Genomic DNA, 21,438 nt, shown 5'->3' on the forward strand with positions numbered 1-21,438 from the left:
CGGGTACTCCATGTAGACATGCTCCCTTGCCCCTCCTCCGCCACTCTGCATCCCAGTTCCACATTTGCACTGGTCTGCTTCAATCTTGCCATTGTGTACTTTCCTGTTCATGCGTCCTGTGTACATGCTAACTTCCAGCGTACAATTTGCCAGACATATGCTGGGTGGTATAGCCTTAGTACTTGATGCAGGGTATCTCACTTGTACTGTGCATAGGTCAGTTGTCCCGCATGGACATGAGTGCCCATTCATGCTCCAAGTGCATTGCACGCATGCCCCTATGTGTCCTTTTCTGGATGATCACTGTAATACAAGTCCTGGGTGACATACATTGCATGGCATCTCATCAGCCTTCCCATGTCAACTGTGGCTCAGTACTGCGTTGCACACATGTTTAGGGTCTGACAATCTGTGTTGGTCACAGGCCTCAGCCTGTTTAATGGCCAATGACTCTGTCCGACTGTTGTAGTGTCTTCTTCACACGTGGGCGGCCTCCAGAGTTTTCATCATGTGTCCTGCTTACGGTCCCATCATCATTTGCAGTGTTGTCAAATTAATCACATTAAGCTGTTGATGCCAGTCAACACTGCCTGTCAATACACAGGTCTATGGTCAGCCTTTTGATACCATGCTAGGCATCCCTGCATTTGTACTTGGGTGGAGGGGTGCTTTGCTTGTAGATATGCTACCCATTGAATGCACAGTGCACGTGATGCCTGAATTTGACCTTGCACTGCCTTCACATTTCCTGACACACACCATGGAGTCCTTGTACATGTAGGTAGTGAGTGACATACACATTTGCTGCACTGCATAGACCCACTTCTATGCAAACTGCCACCTTTCAACAGAAGCAATTCAAAGTTGACCCAGCATGCATGCCAGGTTCTATTTTGTGTGTCACATGTCTGCCTGATGTGTTTGTTGTCGGTGTGTGTGTGTGTTGTGTGCTTCTGACATGTGTAGTGACCTTTTTTCTCTCTATTTTTCAGGTGATGACGCAATGGAGGTGGAGGATGGTGTTGTCATGCCAGACACAGGGTCGTTACCACTACATCAACCCGGCACAAGAGTGGGTCGTGGGGTGGTAGGCCACGAAAACCCCCAAGTGCTACAGTCCATCTTGTCTCTGGCTGCCTATGAGTCCAGCCCTGATGACGACTCTGACGTCCATGTCGAGTTGGATGAGCATCAAGTCCATGTGTCAGGGGTGAGTGATTCTGATGTGGACACTCCTCTGTCTGCGGCACCTGCACTGAGGGGTCAGACAGTCTTGGTTCCTCTGCCCGTGGTGGATCGGGACGCAGGGTCACCCTCCACACCAGTCACTGATGTGCCTGGGACATCACGTCGACGGGGGTATGTAGTCGTGCAGCCGCGGGCGGTGCCAACACAGCGAGGATACCCGGTCCTTGGGTCCCGCAGGGGTCAAGCCCAGCAACGCGGTCGCCACACGCAACCGCAGTATACTGAGTGGGAGCAAGACATGACTGCCAATTCAGAACGGCAGGGGGCAGCAAAGGAGAACATCGCTGAGAGCATGGAGCGTGTGGCCCGATCTGTGCTCCCCCTGCTAGGCAGGTGCTTCTCCAGCAGCAGGCGGCACGGTCCACAGCCCGCTCGCTCAGGCTGGGCATGGCGGCCTCAGACAGGGCACGCCAGGCTGAAATGTCGTTTCTGTGTCAAGCAATTACTGCTCACGCAGAGGCGCACATGGATGCCCTGAGGGAGGAGTATGCTTCCCTCAAATCCACTCTGGGTGTCCTTATGATGTCCCAGAGGCAGCGGGCAGAGGAGAGGTTTGCACAGCTTGAGCGTACCATCTCGGCTGAGCTACAGGCTTGCCAGGAGTTGCAGCGGTTATCCAGCCAGGCCTTGCAGGAGGAACTCCGTGTTACACATGCTACCTTGCAAGAGGAACCACGTGTATCACGTGAGGTTCTGCATGCAGACCTACGTCACATTGCCACACAGAACCAGGCTCACCCGTCTGGCAGACTTGCTGCCGTTGAGGGGCAAGCTGCGGCTAGGCTTGGCCAGGCTACTGTGCCACGTCCTCCTTTCCAGGATGAGCCAGACTCGGACGACCATCTATCTCCCACATGGGTCGGGCTGTGCAGGCATTGAGCCCATGGAGTTTTTTTTTTGGCTCAGCATCATCGCATGTGGGTGTTGAGCAGCACCCTGTACCTCCCCCCTCCTGGGTGCCTCCCCTCCCCCCGGCTCGTATGTGGCCATGTTTGATTTTTCTTTTAGTTTAGTTAGTTAAGTTTCTGTTTGATAGTTAGTTTAATTAGGTAATGTCGGTTTTTCATAGTTAGTGTAATTAGTTAATATAGTTTAAAATTGCTTGTCTATTGTGCTTTCATGTGACGGTGCGGTGCTTTGTGGCTTTTGAAAGCATCCACTGTCTGTTCCAGCTGGGCCCTTCAGGCTTGTCTTGTGTATGTGTTTGCTGCTTGGGGTCCTTGACTCACATATGCCACTCCTGCCTCCCTTATACATGAGCTCGCAAGGATGGTTCGGTGTAACAGCCTATTACACAAGGGCTTTGGACTGCCATATCTGTGGCATGTCTGGTGCTGTGTAACTTGTGTTAACACCCCTAGTGGGGATGATTGGGGTGTTATTGACCACTGTTCTGCTTTTGCTAGATGGGGTGTTTCATGATTAATGTGTACATTCATTGCTATGCATTGTGTAGAATGTTTCTTATCTTTACTGTACACGTGCTTGTTGCAATTCATGCCGTAGATAGTGTGTTCCACACTTTGGATGTGAAAGAGGGATTGATGGTGTAATTTCTCATGTACGTCTCTGACATGGTCCAGTAATGAGCTGCCTGAAGAGACACACACAGATGACTCTAAAGCATTAATCATGTGTTTCATGCCCTTTCTGCAGGGGGATGAGCCTCCAGACCACCTTTGCCAGCAGACATGGCCCATTGGACGTCTGGATTCTGGACACGTTTGTTGGTGCCCACATGCACATGTGTGTGCAAGCAGAGGCACAGGGATTGCAGACATACATCCTAGAACTGCTGACGTGTTCCAAGGAACTCCAGGCAAGGTGAGCAGCACAGGGGGGCCACAACACAGCAAAGCTTCCACCAGGCCAGTTGCACATGCAGGCTTAGTAGCAGCACTGAGGGTGAGCTTGGACAAATATTGGTTTTGAAGCACACAATACAGCTCAGATGTGTTGGTGGGCTGATGGCTAGTTGATTGTAAGGATGTCTGGAGCACCTGCAGGGGCAGCGGCACATACCCTCCGGTCCACCATTGGCCATTGAGGTACTTGTATCACCCATGCTGCCTTCCGAGACATGGAAAGGAGCAGCTCACAGAGACATACAGCAAGGGACAGACTCCGGTGCAGTGCATTTCATTTCCATGTACATTTTGAAACATGCACTGCCTATTTTGTTAAAGTCATGGTGGGACACGACTTTTTCTGAAGTCATACCTTGCCATATGCGTCTGTCTGCTTACCCAGGGAACATTGCATGTTGTGTGAATCCTGACACATTGGTGTTCCATTTGCCACACACCCACAGGCGCCTGACTTACTGCATTGACTGTGTATGAACCATCACAGGGGGAATGTTACGTATGGGTACGAAGCATCCACACCAGATTGTCTGTTTGTAGAGTAGTTTGTTGCTATGGGGCATATTTGGTGGTGTATTTGTGTGTTATGGGCACACACAGATTATTAACTGTGGCTCTCTTTGCAGCATTGAAGTGCTCCTGTTGTTTTAATTTCAAACTGCTCTACATAGGCTTGCTGGGGGGTGCACTGTTGCATGGATGAATGTGTAATTCAATTTGGTATGTTTTCTTTCCATAATCACCCCGAGTCCTATCCAATTCTAAACCCTGTACCCTCTACACGGTGTTCCTGCTTCCAGTACCTATCCAACCAACGTTCCCTAACCCTCTTTCCCCGCTGGGGTTGCGGATGCCTGTGTAAGCCCCAAGCTTGCAGGCGCCAAAACCCTACAAGGGGTGGTTGGTTCATGCCACTCCTGCACCTGGACTCCGGAAGGCCCTGACAATGATGCACAAGTTTGTCATGATTGTGTATGTGTTAATGCAAGTACTCCATTTTAGTGCATTCCCTACTTTCACGTGTCATTAATACTCCCCTCTCCTGCCCCTCATTCCAGTTATCCAGTATGCCAACGGCTGTCCCAACTGCATATCCCTGACCCTCCTTCCCCACCAGGGTCTCAGAGGCCTGTGTGAGTTTGACCTTTCAGGCACCCAGGCCACGGTGGGGTTGGTTGTTTCGTGCCACTCCTGCACCTGTACACGGGAGCTGTGACAGTACACATCCGTTCGTGGTGCATCATTCTATGTTATGTACCACACATGGTTCACATCCTGTTGTGACATTGTTTTACTGTGCTACCTTGGTTGTTACATCATTGTGGTAGTACTTGGACTTTGTGAGGTACTGCTACTTCAAGTCATCTACTGGTGGCTGTTCTGGTTCGTTTTTCTGCCTTGGATTTTGTGTCTTTGCAAATGAAGGTGGACTCTGAGGGTGCAGGCAACTTTTGACACACAAGGTGGGAGATGGTGACGAAGGGGAATGGTGATCCTGTGGCCAAGTGAAATTGAGGGTTGAAGGCTCCATGACCAGGTGCAGTTGTTCAGTGGGTCATGGTCATTTGTGAAGGAGGCAGGTGTTTTGTTGTTGATAGTTGCCTTGCCCTGCAGTGTGATGGGAACCCTGACATTGTAATTGTGGTTTCCTATGTACATGATGTGTTCTGCTGATCAATGCATATGTGTTGTATTTACCTTTCAGGTGTGAGGGGATAGTTGTGGTTTGACATGCTGGGGTGTACACATGGTGCATGTTCACATGTGATGTGTAGAGGACACTGATGGTCAATTGATTGCACATGCATATGTTGAGTGCATGTCCTTGCTGACCCACACACTCGCACTATGATGCACTACATGTACAACCACCCTTCGATATCCACAGGCACACTCTGTTTGCCTTCTGCTGCCCACTGTGTCCCTGCAGCACATGTTCTGTGACCAATTATAGATCCTGTACATGCCTATTTTGCTTTTTGATGTGGTTTGTCGCTTAGATGTGAGGCTCAGGGTGTGCATCACACACAATGGCTGTTCACTGTGCTCTGCGCTGAGCAGTGTGTTGCAGGAGTTGGACACAGCACACAGAAGTGTTGATTTTGCAATGTACAACGTGCATGTAGACAGGCATTCTTTGTTATGTTGCGGCTACTACTTTTGTGATGCATTTGGGAATGACTTATTTTAGGTGGGAGGTTGTTGGTCAGTCATTTCATCTGATTCCATGTCAGGCATCATTGTCTGATGCCAATTTACATTTTTCACATGGCAATTTTACCTTATTGGTACTGTGTTGGTGTATGGCTATTGCTTGCCATGTCATGTTGTGGTTTGGGAGGGTTTGAGTGACATAACAGTGATGGTCATGGCCTGTTTTGCAGGTGTGTGTAATTCACACCTTGCATGTCAGGGTCAGCCGCTTCTTGAAGCAACAAGCTGGGGGTAGATCTCTCTCCGCGGCAGGGGCCTCCCTCTGGAACAGCCTTCCTGCCTCCCTGTAACTTGAGGAGAACCATCTCCACTTCAGGAAGCACCTCAACACCTTCCTCTTTGCTTCTGCTTTCTCTCTCCCTCTCCCTTGCTAATCTCTTCACTGAAACTGCACTGAATCTGCAACTAGGCCACTCTCACCGACCTCGGTCCCTGGCCCAGCCACTCTCTACTTGCACTGCCTCCCTGGCAACCCCTGCACTGCAGGACTCTCTCTGTATCCCTACAACCCCCCCTTCCCAGCACTTGTCTGCACTTACCTTTGCACTTGCCACCAGCTGGCCTATTTATTTATTTTTTTATTCTACTTACCCTGTACTGCACTCCCCCTCTCCCCTTCCCCTTGCACTTTTCCCTTCCACCTACCCCTGCACTTGCGCGATCTAAATGACACCGGGCCTAGTAGGATCGATGTCTGTCTTCCCTTGTTTCCCCCTCCCTGCCTCGTTGCGCCTTGCAACACTTGTGTATAGGCGCATTACAAATGCCATATCATATCATATATCATATGTGTGCCTTTTGGTCACACAGGATAGCTTGTGTTTAAGTAGTTAGGGATTCACACAACATGGCACTTCCATGGCAACAATCTCAGGGTGGTAAGGTTGTGACAGTTGACTGTCTCTTTGTCATCATCGATTGTCACCTGGTATGTGACAGGCCTGTGTGCACTCCGCAGGGGTGGGAGTTTAGGTGAAAAATGTAGCCACAAGCTGGGTCCGGGCTTACTCGCCACGTGCCCTACCCCCTCCCAGGGACAGCGCCTGTGCCTGTGGTTGGAGATGTGGGGGCACCACCATGTCCACCGGTACGCCCTGCCGTGTTGCAACATTGTGCAGGACACATGCTGCCACAATGATCCTGCACACTACTGGGGGTGCATAGAGTAGCTGCCCGCCAGAGCGGTCAAGGGAGCGGAAGTGTGACTTGAGCACTCTGAATGTGCGCTCCACTATGGCCCTGGTTGCAATATGGGCCGCGTTGTATCTTACCTGGGGTGGTGTGGTGGGGTTCCGGATTGGCGTCATCATGTGGTTGCTCAGAGGGTAGGCACTGTCCCCTGGGGAGGTGATAATAGTTGAGATTATTATGGTTTGGGTATTTGTCTGAGTGTGACTTGCATGCATGTGCATAGGCATTTGTACTCACCTAGGAGCCATATGTCACCATGCTGCCCAGCTTCCAGTGCCCGGACATTCTGTATATGAAACTGTCATGGGTGGAGCCAGGGTAGTTTGCATAGACAGAGGTCATGATTCCCTTTGCATCGCATACCACCTGTACGTTGATGGAATGCCAGTGCTTGCGGTTTCAGTAGATGTGCTCAGTGGTCCTAGGTGGACGTAGGGCCACATGGGTGCAATCTATGGCACCGAGCACTTTGGGGAAGTGTGCCACCCTGTAAAAATCCAGGACCACGGCCTGCCTTTCTGCGGGTGTTCTGGGCATGTGTATGTGCCTGCGGACTGAGTGGCACGCTGTTATGATTGCCAAGACCTGGTGTAGGCAGCGTGACTGCGTGGCCTGTGAGACCTCCCCCACTATGGCAGTGGTCCGCTGAAATGACCCAGTGGCCAAAAAATGCAGGACATTGAGCACCTTCTCCAAGGGGCTCAATGCTTGGGAGCAAAGGGTGGGGGATGTAAGGTCATCTTCCCACTCCCTGACCAGGTCTAGGATGATGTGGGGTGGAAACCTATACCTGCCGAAGACCTGGTCATCAGGCATCCCAAAAAGGCTTGTCCCTGGTGAGAAAATGCATGCCCTGGCTATTCTCTTCCTCCTGCGGTGTCCCACGATCAGTGCTGCGATAAATGGGGCATTCATCGTAGCTGTATATTTGTGTTTGTAGTTTGCGCACACTTTTATACTGTGCATGTGGACGCTTCCACCTGCCTTCGTGTGGTGGACGCGTTGACGCCTGTGCGCGTCTTTTGCCGTGCGCGGGTTTCCCGTATTCAAATCTATGAATACGAGTTGTTCGCGTGCGTGTGGGCGTTCCATATAGTTCCCTGCAGTTCTTCCCCAGTTACGCCTTCTTTTTCACGCGTTGTTCGCCATTCCGCGTGTTACGCCCACTGTTCCGCCCACTTTTGTAGTGTGCGCCGCGCTATGTGCGCTTTTGCTGTGCCCGTAGCGCACGCCGTTTGATGACGTGTGTGCCCGTGTGCGACATGCATGGATTTGGCGCACGACCAGCAGGAAACTAGCGCAGCGCCTTCCTTGTATCGCACGCGTGCGCTTGATTTCTCACACTTGCGCCTCCTTGCGCCTACTTGTGCTGGGATTTTCGGCACACGTTTGTTCCATGAATCGACCCCTAAATGTTTTAGCCTCTCTACATTTTCAGTGCAATTTGGAAAGCGACAATTTATTTTACAAATACCCTCTTTGGAGGATCTCCAATACTTAGTTCTCTCCAGAGTTTGGATCTGGTTCAATTTAAATCTCATGCATGATCTTCGTGCAACATTACAAGAGAAAATTGATAAATACAGGCAACAACCATCCCTTTTACGAGGATACTTTGCATATTCTTTGTATGTATTAAAGATTTTAAGTTCTTGAATAGTGGACATCCAATCTTGCTCAAATAATTTATGTTTAACATGCCCAGGTCTCCTATGCAAGTCACTTTGGTCGACTCTCAAAGAGCCTAGTGTTGCTTTTATTGTTTTGCCAAATGTTGTAACCAAGTTAGTGCTACAACCCATAATCATGGTGTTCAAATCATGGTAGAGTGAGTTTACGGGGGGGGGATTCATGATTTAACTATTTGTTGCCAAAGCACGCCATTCTGCCCTGCATTCTAATGAAATCAGACCACACTCATGCCGGATAATACAATTCGGGATGGCGTTGGATAGCTGTAATGCTGACTTAATCAATTTTCCTTGCAATGTATTCAGGTAACTTTTGAAGTTATATAAACACATATCCAATGGGTATAGCAATACAGGTTCAACTTTTAAAGTTAGAAACTCCATTAAGGGTTTGACAGAGAATTTGCAATATTTATGAAATATAACTTTCATTTGGCTTGACAAAGTTCTAGCTTTGTAATGCAAACATTCTGTCCAACCTTTCAGTGTAGATACGTTACTCAAACGATATAAGATAAGTAAATTCTTCAGGTTGGTTAATTATCTTATCGTCCATTTTCCACACATGTTTTGGCTTTTGTTACCTGCTTTAAAAATCATAATATTCGTTTTAGATTATATTTGTATGCATATTCCATAAACATTCTCAGTTAACACTGAAGTTCGGCGGGTGTCAAGTCAAATAATATTATGTTGTCTGCGAACAAAATCCAATTCATTCTAAGCAAACATAAGCGAGCAGGAAAAGTATCATTGTTACTCCATATCTCATCCAGGTCACTCAGATATAAATTGAAAAGCGTTGCGTCATAATTACAACTTTGTTTTACTCCTATATATGAGTTAACGGGTTCACTTAAAGCGCCATCACTGGTTATACATATCCTAAAAGAAGTATTATGATGAAATATACCTGATGCTAAGATCTTATCAAATTTAATTTTCAAAATCCCCGCCCAAAAGTTTACATCTGCCTTATATATGCAAGCTGGGATTTGATCAGGCCTGGCGGCTCGTGAGTTGTTTAATTTCCTAATGCCCCATTTGATGCCTTCTATCGACCATACGAACAAAGTAGCAGAAGGGTTAGAAGGTAATATAGGTTGATTAATTCTGAACCATCCCAGTAATTCAAATTTAGACCCAAAAAAGGTGCTCCATGTCTCGGCTTGAATTATGGTTTTAGGTTTCATATCCCTATTAGCTGGATTATTCTTAATTACGGACCATATATAGACCATATATATATCTACTGTTGTTTTTACATAAAGCACTAATCATATCAAAGTTTTGTTTGATACAATTAATACAATACAATTGATACAATTAAGTATGTGATGCTCTTTGATTCTATTCTTATATTTTTTCATGATACAATTTTTCAGAAATCTATATTGACATACATTCAAATTTGCTCTTTTTAGATTTCTAAGATCTTTGTTTTTATTACGTTTCAAAAATTTTATGTCAAAGTCAAATGGTTGCCGGATCTCATTTCTGCCAGTTTTTTTAATTGTTCACAGGTATACTAGGGCATTTTTTATAACCAATACCACACTTGTTTCCCAATATTCAATATACCTAGATTTATGCCGATAGCACATATCTTCTCCATATAATTCAGTAGAGACTATTTCAACAAGTTTTTTACATACATAAGGATTCCATCTAATTGCAGTCTCATTTCACTTTGATTTTGTTAATTTCAAAATGTGATCAATTTCCAAAGTATTGCAATCAATAGATAGTGACATTTGAATGGGTCCATGGTCACTACCAATGAAATCATTTATTTCTACACTGATGATCTTTACCGCCAATGGATCAGATGTACAGAAATAATCTATCAATGATCTGGATGATCCTCTTTTCCAAGTATGATCCATAAGTGGATTAGAGAATTGTGTAAATGGTATTTTCCAATCTCAAAAATATGATCTCCATTTGTTACCTCACAAAATAGAATTTTCCATATGGGTAGAACAGGATTTGTTTTACATTGCAGTAGATCCACTACATATAGAGTTGAAGTGTCCACCTATTATTTCCTCATAATCAATGTTGAGAGTTAGAGAATATTCAAAACATCTATTAATTTCATCCAGAATTTGTTCCATGGTATATTTGATAGGATTTCAATACAAGCTGATCATTAGCAATAGTTTACACTCATAACGTTTTAAATCAATTAGAACAGCTAAAATGAGTGCAGAAGAATATATCAACTTGGAAAAACAGTCCAGAGAATTATTAATACATATTGCGAGGCCTCCAAAAGGATGTCCTCCCAGTCCTTTGGTTGCAAAGGAACAGTATGTATAGTAGTCAGGAATCACAAGTGTATCCGTTTTCATGGTTTCTTGTAAAAGTAAAATGGCAGGACAATCTACAGAAGAAATTGATTGCAACCGTGTTAAGAAAGCCGCATGAATTCCAGGAATTCACAATAAGTCTTAATGGATCCTTATTCTATGTTTTTATGGACCCTGCTTTGGTTGCAAAGATTGTTTGTAATAGTGGTTCCAAACATGCTAAAACATGGTTGCTTCGAGCAATATCCACCATTTATGAAATGCATAGTTCTTCACCCGTTAAATTTGTAGTATCACTAGTGACATGAGCAGTATCTTTGCTAGCTTTGTAATCTAGGAATTCAGCGGCTTCCCTTTCATCATCAAAAGTGTGCAAAACAAAGCCCATTTTGGATAGTTCGTTTCTAAATGACCAGCTAAGTTTTAACACAAACTCTGAAGGAAGATGGTACATCATTCTGTAGTTGTTATGAGAAGCCAATTCAATTTCATCAAAATCATTAAACCTAAGAATGCGTAAAGATGGAATCTTATGAATCAGGTCTAAAAGATATCTTCTATTTATTCTATCGTTCCCTAATATATCTTGATGACTAACCAGACCCATCATGTTCGTTTCTTTTTTTTTGGTTTGGGTTCTATTGACTTATCTTGTGTCTTTGTACACACAGAATCAATGCTGTTCTCTTTGTTACCACAGTTACTAATACCAGCCCCTCCAATAGAATTGAGCTTAGAATTGTTACCAATGCAAGATCCTATTTGGATGGGTCCAATTTCCTGTTGTTTTGTTTTAATGGCATCCTGACTCAAACCTTCATTTGCAGTTCTTTGGCTGGAAGGCATTAACAGTTGGGTCACGGATTCTAGTGTTGTTATCCCGTATTTCAGTGCTCTTTCTAGTTCGACACGTTAATTTCCTCCCTTTATCATCGGTCTATTTGCACTGCCAAAATCGACATGAATTTGCTGCATTTTGGCTCATTCTTAGAGTCATCACTACTCTAATTATGTATTTGATTCTCACTTGTTTCTTTTACAGTGTATAGAGATTTATGGTTTTCTGATGTGTCCTTCTTGGTTGTCATAGTATCATATTTGTGAATACTCTCTTTCAATTTCAGTTCTCTGCATTTTCCCATACCAATCAAAATAGTAGATGGATGGTTTACCACTTTAATGATGGAGTTTTATGTCTTATTACAGATTTCTGAATATAGGGGGATTTGTTGGTTTACTTCTACATCTTTCACATACATTTCTTAATGAACTAAGACTGCGATCTCCGTTCATTTTAGTTGAAGTACTTATCCTACCCTTAGAGTGCAAGTAATTTCCAAGTACTTTTTGTGTTTTTATAGGATCAACGCCACTATTCTCTATGTTGGTTAAGTGTGATTTCTGGGCTAAATTAGTCATGGCAGAGTCATACTTCATGGGAGCCATACACTGTTCTTTTGACAGTGTTTCTAAGTTTGGTTCCGCCTGCTCCTTATTTGCTTTATCCTTATTGATGTTCAGATGCAGTTGACTTTCTTTTGAGAGCTGATCAACATCTATCACATCATCTTCGCCATTGGTAATCAATTCGGTATTCGAGAGAGTCACATTCTGAGTATTACCATTTTTTTTCCTATTTGTATTATCATTAGCAGAACACCTTCTTTTTTCTGCCCGTTTTACAGCCCGATTTTGTAATTTACGATGGCGTCTAGATAGAAATCCTTGTTTCATTGGTGGATTTTCCAAGAGGGAATCGACACTGGCTTGTAACTCAATCATATTAGTAAGTGCAGTGGGGCTATCTAATATCTCTACACTATTGCACCTCACTTGCTTCACCTCATTCAGATGTATTGTATTATCCTCTTTCCTCATATCGACAATGAGTGCATTAGTTATACTTATGGCATTTAGCACAGAGTCCAATACATCTTTTACCCTGGATCCATATGTTTGGAGTTCATTCACTATCGGGGTCACTGTAGTTTCCCCACATTGAAGTCCCTGTTCATGGGTGATCTTTAAGCTATGAGGTATAGTTGGAATCTTTTCCTTAGTATAGTGGTCCTTTGCCATAAAATAGCCGTCTAGTCTATTGAGTTTGTACATGATTTCTTGAATATTACATTTAATCTTGCGTAATTCAAGGTGTGTAATATCATGCCCCTTATCTAACAAATCAAGAATCCGGATAATAACCGGAAACGTATTTCCATTAGGAGAGTCAGAGGAGGGTGATGGTATAATGTCTCCCTCATTGTAATTAAGTTGTTCAATATATTCTTTGAACTTGGGAATATTTGTGTCGTTCCTAAACGGCACTGATTTTAGCATATTATGGTTACTCATCCCCTCACATGCTTTATCACGTTCCCCAAAGGCTTTAAAATCCAACATTCTCATCTTGGGAATTTCAATGTATTCTCTGCCGGGGAATCAACGGGGTAAGCATGCCAATAGATAACTGGATCTTATCATCGAGATCAGCCATTTCTTTTAGGTCGAACTGACCTGCTACCTTTGGGGATAAACTATTTATATTCTGTTGTGAACCATTCAAGGAAGGTATAGGGCACCTCTCCACTGGGTTCTTCATCAGAGTAGTTGTAGAGTATACAGAGTATACGATAGTATCGGGGACATTATCTGGAACATGTTTACCTATGTAAATGTCAGAGAAATGTTTGTTCTCGGCTTTTGCAAAGTTATTAGGTGGATTACTATCGACCATGTGAGGGTCTGTAGTATTTCCCTCGGTATAAGTATCCGCTGTTGCCACCTTCATACTTTTGTCATCAGCGTGACATTCAATTGTAATATCGCCGCTACATGGGAAGCTAAATGAGGTGGGATGTACAAGGGTATTACATGTACCCTTAATGCTCCTCAATCCGCTCGACATTACTTCACAGGTGAATGACCGTTATATAAACAAATGGTTTTTGTACTCAAAGCAATATTAGCGTGTAGAATATGGCTCTCCACACACCCAAACACCACAACAGCACACTTGGAGCACTTGGGATGCATGCGCAGATGCACGTGCACCTGTGCTTTTGTGGATGGCGGGAGGTCCGATCAGTGGGGAGTGGGGCTTCACACGCTTGGCTTCTAAAAAAACACATAAAGTGGGAGTGTCAGTGGGAGGTACTAGTTATATTCAGATAAGCCCACAATGCTCTAGTCCAGCCCACAGCACTACAGACCAGCCAACTCTGTTTAGTCCAGCCCACTCTTCACTACGTGAACATTATTCACATTCAGTTATATATTTACTTTGGGATATTGAGTCCTCACAATTCCACAACAGCACGCTTGAAACACTTGGGATACACGTGCAGATCCGTGTGCACCTGTGCTTTTGTGGATGGCGGGAGGTTGGATCAGCGGGGGCCGGGGCTTCACAAGCTTGGCTTCTAACCAAAACACATAAAGTGGGAGTGTCAGTGGGAGGTACTAGTTACATTCAGATAATCCCACAACGCTCTAGTCCAGCTCACAGCACTACAGACCAGCCCACTCTGTTTAGTCCAGCCCACTCTTCACTACGTGAACATTATTCACATTCGGTTATATATTTACTTTGGGATATTGAGTCCTAACCGGGACAGCGTTTCGCCTCGACAATTCTTGGGCACTTCCTCTTGCCCTTACAGCCACGTCGAATCCACACGAGAAAAAGATGCGGGTACTCAGAACTCCACAACAGCACTCTTGGAGCACTTGGGATGTGCGCACAGATGCGTGTGTACCTGTGCTTTTGTGGATGGCGGGAGGTCGAATCAGCGGGGTGCGGGGCTTCACACACTTGGCTTTTTGGGATATTGAGTACTAACTGGGACACCGTTTCGCCACAGCAATTCTTGGGCACTTCCTCTTGCCCTTACAACCGTGTATTCGCACTAGGTGCCCAAGTCGAATCCACATGAGAAAAAGGAGCGGGTCCTCACAACTCCACAACAGCACACTTGGAGAACTTGGGATGAAGAAACTTTAACTTGGAAGACTGAGGTGTTCAATAGACTCTTGCCTTTATAATGTCTTTGCTTTTCCAGAATTTGTTTTGGCTAGGTATCTGGAGAAATTACTATTATCTTTTAGATTTGGAATAGTCCCTACATTGGAGAGATCTCTCTTTCTAATATTTTCCCTTTTTTGCAGGTTCTCAGAATTCGGACAGTCTAATGGCTACAGAATGACTGTGAAGTTACTTGGGATGGAGAAACGTTCAACTAGCCTAAATTTGTCTTTGTGGAGTAACTGCCGCCTTTAGGGAAGAGCGCGGTAATAACTGAGTGGTGAAAACCTGAAGAAACGTCAGGTACATAAACTTATTTAAACGTCTTCTTTCTATTTAGCTTGTTTGTTAATTAAATACCTTATTTGTCTGCAGGTTTTTGGAGTGATGCACAGGAAATGGTACTGCTACTTGGAAGGCTTCATCATGATTCTGTGTCATTGAATAAAGCTTGACTTAATTTGTAAAATCAAGGAGCCTTCCTGGTTTTTACTAATGGAATATATCATGAGTGAGATATTTGACCCAGAAAGAAGTTAAGTCCAGAAGGAAAAACACCATATACTCACTAGGGGTTTGTGTGATTAAATAGCTTGTATTCGAAACACATATTTACAGTTTTTTATGAACATAGAACAATGATAGTAAACCAAACTTAACCATAATGTTTTCAAAATCAAGAAAAAGAGTATGTGCACCTTAAACATAGTGTGATAAACTGAAAAAGTTTTTCTATATTGTTAAAACAAGGAACAGAAAAAATTGTTAGTGCTTAATCAACAATTAAATGCTTGATCCGCATTGGACCAAATTCATACGTTGATCCAGTGGTCTTTATCCATCTGGGTGAATTGAATCTAATTCATGATAATTGAATGTCTTATACAAGAAAAATTAATATTGGGCGTAATTGTCCCAACTGGTTGAATACCAGCCAATTCCAACTGGATATATGCCAACGTCGCAGGGGGTAGTGTGAGCGGAACTCCCGCTCATAGAGGTGTTACAATCTGAGTGCAGTATTGTCTCACTTAACAAAGTCCCCCTTGCTTGCAAAATGACGTTTCGGCGGCCTTGACGTCCATCGTGTATCAAAAATTGGAAGGACGTGGAAGCTGCCTTCTTCAGGGCGGTTAAATAACCCCTGTGAAAAAGAGATCAAGAGAGAAAAAAACTTTGCTCAATTCCTCTCATGGTACAGTGGTGTTTCCCTGCTGGACTTACAAGGGTGAATTAGTAAAAGAGTTGACTAAATCAGAACTCATAGGGAAATGAATACCCAAAATAGCATTAGTTAAAACTTATGGGGAAATGGGAACCTATGATGGGAGATAGAGTAAACATAGTGTAGACTCTTATCTTTGTAGGTCTGCGGTGGAAAGAATAAAATAAAAGTCTCACCACAGACACCTTGTAGACACTCTCTTGGTAAGGCAGACTCTCCGAACTGGGTATAGCCAGATGGAGGGATGTTTGTAGTAGTTGTGCGTGGGGAGGCGGGAGGAAAAATGTATTCCTTTGATTGACTCACTGGGTTGCTCTGTGCAGGTCGCACCCTCGAGGTAGTGCTCTGTAAACATGGTTATGAAGGGAGAGGAAAAAGAGAGGGGGGATTAAAAGCAGTAAATGGGAGCAGGGATCTCTTAAGGTGGAGGTCTGTGTGTTCCTTGTGGGGAAGAAACAGTGTAAATGAAGCCAGTACCTGGATGTAAAAATGCATAGGCGGTGTCCCGGTCTCCTGTGTATGCAGATGGTCTTCCTTAGTTGGAAGACGGTCGAGGAGAGTGTGATCCTCCGTTTTCTTTGATTCTGTGGGCAGAGAAGAGCAAAGAAAACGACTATTGTTTGGGCATAACCAGTTGTGTTGAATTTGGCCGGATTGCATGTGTATGCAGGGTATCTAAAAAGTGTCCCCTAAATTGGCAGGTTTATCATGAGGGAAAGCTCACCTGTGTCTGGATGTGACTGGACGCCAGGTCAGGGCTTGAAGAATGCAGCCTGTTGCCAAAAGACGTGCGTTCGACAGGCGTCGAGCTACTGTAATGAAGGCGAGCAAGGGCTGGGGGTGTGTCTGGGTGTGTGGGTCTCTTGGCCAATCAGGTGACCGAAAAAATCCACAGTCCCGATTGGCCGGAGTGGAAGCAATGCGGAACTGGATAGAACCGAGATGTCTATCGTTTGGGTGTTTGTCTCGGTTAGTAGTGGTGTTGCAGAGTCAGCTACGGAGTATCAGAGCGTAGCAAGCTCGGTGTCTGCAAATCAAAATGTGCCTGCTGGGGGTGAGTCACTTTAAAAGAAATATTACGCGCGAGCTGGAAACGCATAATAAAATGAGTCGGGGGCTCGGCTATTGGATGTTCGGGTGTGCCTGCCTAAAGTGAGGAGAAGGGGTGGGTGTCACTCTCTCTGGGGGGATGGTGACATGGAGGTTAAAGGCATAGAAGTCTTATGCAAGTAGACTCGGCACATGCGGGTCGTATTGTGTGTGTTGAGAGTGAGATAACTGAAAGAAAGTTAGGGGCTCGACTCCCGGATATTGGGGTGTGCCTGATTGGAGTTGGCAAAAGAAAGTGGGTGTGACTGTGTCTAATGAGACGGAGACATGGAGGGAGTATAATGCCCTGTAGATCTCCTAGTGGCACAGAAAAGTTTTTTTCAGTCCTAATTGGCCAAAGTGCAAGCTATGTAGAGCTTCACCTAAATTGGATGTTTTCAGCGTGATGCTGAGTGTGGTGGATAACACTGGAAGACGTTGTGTGTAACTTGTGGTGCAAGAAGGCCACCATAGTCAAGGGCAAACAACTACTTTCCCTGGAGTCGCGAGCTATCTTTGTGGGAAGAGTTGTTGTTCATTCAGGCCATGTGTAACAGAATCCATTCTGTGTATCCAACGACATTCAAGATCTAACAGGCGGCCCTGGATGTTTGGTCCATTGCGGACCCGTTCAATGACCCACCATTTTATATCCTGGGTATTGTGCTTCTTGTCCATGTAGTGCTGTACTAATGGAGATGTCATATTTTTGCAGCGGATTCTCGAGCGGTGTTCAGATATACGTGTGCCGACATTTCTCATGGTCTGTCCAATGTAACGTAGATGGCATGGGCATTCTATGCAGTATACCACCTGATTTGTTTTGCAATTCGAAACGTCATTGAGGGTCCACGTTTTAGTCCCGATCTGAAATTGTTGCATTTTGGTGGTGAATTGACATACCGAGCAACTCCCACACGGGTAGTGCCCTTTTAGCGGTCGGAGATTCCAGATGTGGTTTGGGGTTTTTTTTTTGTTGTACATGGAATGTACCAAATATTCTTTTAAATTGCGTCCCCTTTTGAGTGCAAATCTAGGTTTGTCTTGGTCTGGAAGGCAGAGTCTGACTATGGGCCAGTACTTATGAATGATTTTTTTAATTTGAAATGCATGTTGTCCATGGGTAATGGCACATGTGATTTTATCATTCTCTGCAACTCGGGTTTTGGGTGTAAGAAGTGAGTCGCGACATGTGAAGCGGGCTCTTTTAAGAGATCTTGACACCAGTTTTTTAGGGTAGCCGCGTTGTTTGAGTCTATCACTTAAAAGGTTGGCATCCTGGTAGAAATTATCTAATGAGGTGCAGTTCCTGCGGAGTCTTAGGAATTGTTGGTACGGAAGATTTTCTTTGATGTGTTGAGGGTGGTCGCTTCGGAAATGTAACAAAGTATTCCGATCGGTGGGTTTGCGGAAAGTGGTACATGTTAGTTTACCTTGGTCATGTTGGATAGTCAAATCGAGGAAATGAATAGACAATTTACTGTATTCAAATGTAAATTGGATGTCTTGGCTGCATGTGTTGAGCCAGGAGCAAAATTCTAATAAGGCCTCTTCTGTGCCTTCCCATAGGCATATAATGTCGTCTATATATCGACGCCATTGTTTGATATTCTCTCTCCATCTGTTGTCATGGCTGAGGACAAATTTCGACTCAAAGTTTGCCATGAACAAGATGGCCAAGCTTGGGGCAAATGCTGCCCCCATGGCAGTACCTTTTGTTTGCAGATAGAATTGTTGATTAAATTCAAAAAAGTTTTTGCAAAGAGCCAATGTCATGATCTCAATTATAAATTCTGGGGGAGTTTTCGTATCAATGTTGGTAGCAGTCAAATATTCGTACACACAGTCAATAGCAGCTTGTTGGGGTATGTTGGTGTATAATGCTTTGATATCTAGAGTTACTAGTAGCTGGTTGTGTTGGTTGAAGTCTAAGTTTTCAAATAACTGGATAGTGTGCATGGTGTCTCTAATGTATGTTTCCGTTTTGGTGCTTATAGGTTTTAGGAAGTGGTCAACAAATTTGCATAGGGGCTCAAGTATGGACCCGCAGCCTGACACAATAGGTCTCCCTGGGGGGTTGTTGGGATTTTTGTGTATTTTAGGAAGGGCATATAGACAGGGTGTTCTGCCTTGGGATGTTTGGAGGAATTCCGATTCTTTTTCCGATATCCAGTCTCTTTCTAGTGCAAATGCCACCATAGCTGAAATTTCTGTTTTTAAGTCTTTAGTGGGATCTTTCTTTAATACTTTATAGCTCTCCGAATCATTCAAGAGTTCCATAATCATGTGATGATATTGATCTGATTTCATGATTACGATCCCACCTCCTTTATCTGCAGGTTTAATAATAAGTTCCGGTTGTTTGGATAGTGTGGAGAGGGCTTCTCTTTCTTGTCTGGTTATATTTTGTTGTTTGGTGGTGCTGTTTCTCTTACTTAGTACTCTAAGGTCCCGTAGGACGCATCTTTTGAACGTAAGGAGATCATCTGGGACCTGATTGTCGGAGGGTGTAAATGAAGATTTAGGATATAAGCCTGTATCAGAGACTGTTTCCGTGTCTTCATGTTCATGAAAAAAAGCGCGTAGTCTCACGGTACGGAGGAACCTTCGAATTTCCATTTCACTGTTGTACCAATCAGTGTTGCTGGTAGGTACAAATGATAGGCCTTTAGAGAGTATCGAGATCTGTGAAGCTGTGAGTGGAGCCTTTGCTAGGTTAAAAATGGGTAGTTCTTGATCTAATTCTAAGTTTGTCTTCTCCTGCGTCTCGATCGTCTGCGTTGGCCTTGGAAGGCGGGGTTCCATGGTGGTGGGCCCCAACCTCCACCTGTACCTCCCCGGCCTAAAAAAGGAAACGGAGGAGGTGGTGTGAAATTCTGTGGTTGTTGGTAACCAAATTGGTTAGGTTGAAATTGGTTGTAACCCCAATTGGAGTTGTCACTTGATGAACTGCTGCTAGACCCTGAAAAGTTAACCCCTCTCCTCCTTGGTCTTTGCTGTCCAGACTGGGGATTTCCTGTCTGTTTGATATTTTTAGAATATTCCTCAGTTGTGTAGGGGTATACTAATTCGGTGTTAAACTCTTTAATGTCTTTCTGTAGTTTGTTAGTTTTCCAAGTCAAAGTGTTGGTTTTGAAAGTGGCAAATTGTTTATTTATCGCCTCTATTTGACTTTTGGCGTCAGAGATAAGTGTATTGTTTATAAATCTCCTTTCTTCATCTTCCAAGGATTTTTGAAGTTCCGAACTAATTCTTTGTGCAGTTGTTACTGTAAGGACCATAAGGTCCCTACTGCATTTGGTGGCAATGTAACTGAAGTTGGTGGTGTATTCTTTGTCCTCTAAAAAGAGGCAAGGTTCATTTCTGACTATTAGACCGGTGGGAATGATGCTTGCTCTTAGGTATTCTTTCAAAAAGTGACCATGTAATTCTGTTCTAAACACTTTTTTCTTAAGTTTTAGAATATCCTCTCCTGTGTTGGCAGAGGAAACTGGAGTATTGGGACCAAGGGGGTCAAAAAATGAGGGTCCTGAAAGTAAGTCGGATGTCTGTTCTTCCGTGTAACTTAGGGTTTTTGGAGAGCTGAGGAAAAATACCTTCGAAAGATGCAAAGGCGGCTGAGGAAACTTCTGAATGAAGGTACTGCTACTGCGAACGATGAATGCTGCTTACTTACTGGGATCATACCAGTCCCCCCCCAAGACCCCTCCCAAGGATGAACCCTCTGGTCCTGGCTTAGTAGGGTAGTGTTGATGAAACTTCTGAAGTAATTTGGGGGCATGAATGTTTGAGCTAGGTTCCCAAATCCTGTCCTGTGGACCAAACCCTATCCAATCTACATGGTAGAATATTTTCCTTTTGACAATCTTGGAATCTAAGATTTCTTTTACTAAGAATTCTGGTTCACATTCTATGATTTGAGGTTTTGGTGGTGTTTGTAACCTGGTCCTTGGATTCATTGGCTTTAACAAAGTAACATGGAATACCGGTTGAATTTGCATGTAGGATGGCAGGTTCCATCTTACTGCTATTGGGTTGACTATGGTTTCCACAGGGAATGGACCCAGAAACCTAGGTTGGAATTTACGTGGGCCTTTAAGTGCAATGTGTCTAGCCTTTGGGCCCGGTGCGGTGCACTATATAAATACATAAAATAAAAAATAAACAAACAAATACAAATAGAAATAAAAAATACAGAAGACAACCAAACCTTGTCTCCCACCTTATACTTGGAGATTTTCTTTGCAGTCTATCTGAACATTTGTTTTGGCTTTGCTTTGCTATAGTCAAATGTTGTAGAACCTCTTCCTGTACTCTGGTAATGTTATCATGAAGAGTCTGTACCGCTGGCATCTCTAAGGATTCTGTTGTATCGAAGGTAGAGGTCTGAGGATGTGAACCGTTAAGTATGTACAAGGGAGTATAACCTATGGAAGTCTGTTCAGAGTTATTATAGGCATACTCTGCTACCCAAAGGAAATCCACCCAGGAACAATCTATCTGGTGGAGAAGACATGAAAGTTTTTCTTCGAGAGTCTGATTGGTTATCTCTGTTTGACCATCAGTTTGTGGGTGGTGACTG

Source organism: Ambystoma mexicanum, chromosome 5q (assembly GCF_040938575.1).
Source record: "Ambystoma mexicanum isolate Mex_15411 chromosome 5q, UKY_AmexF1_1, whole genome shotgun sequence".
In the NCBI taxonomy this organism is placed as follows: Eukaryota; Metazoa; Chordata; class Amphibia; order Caudata; family Ambystomatidae; genus Ambystoma; species Ambystoma mexicanum.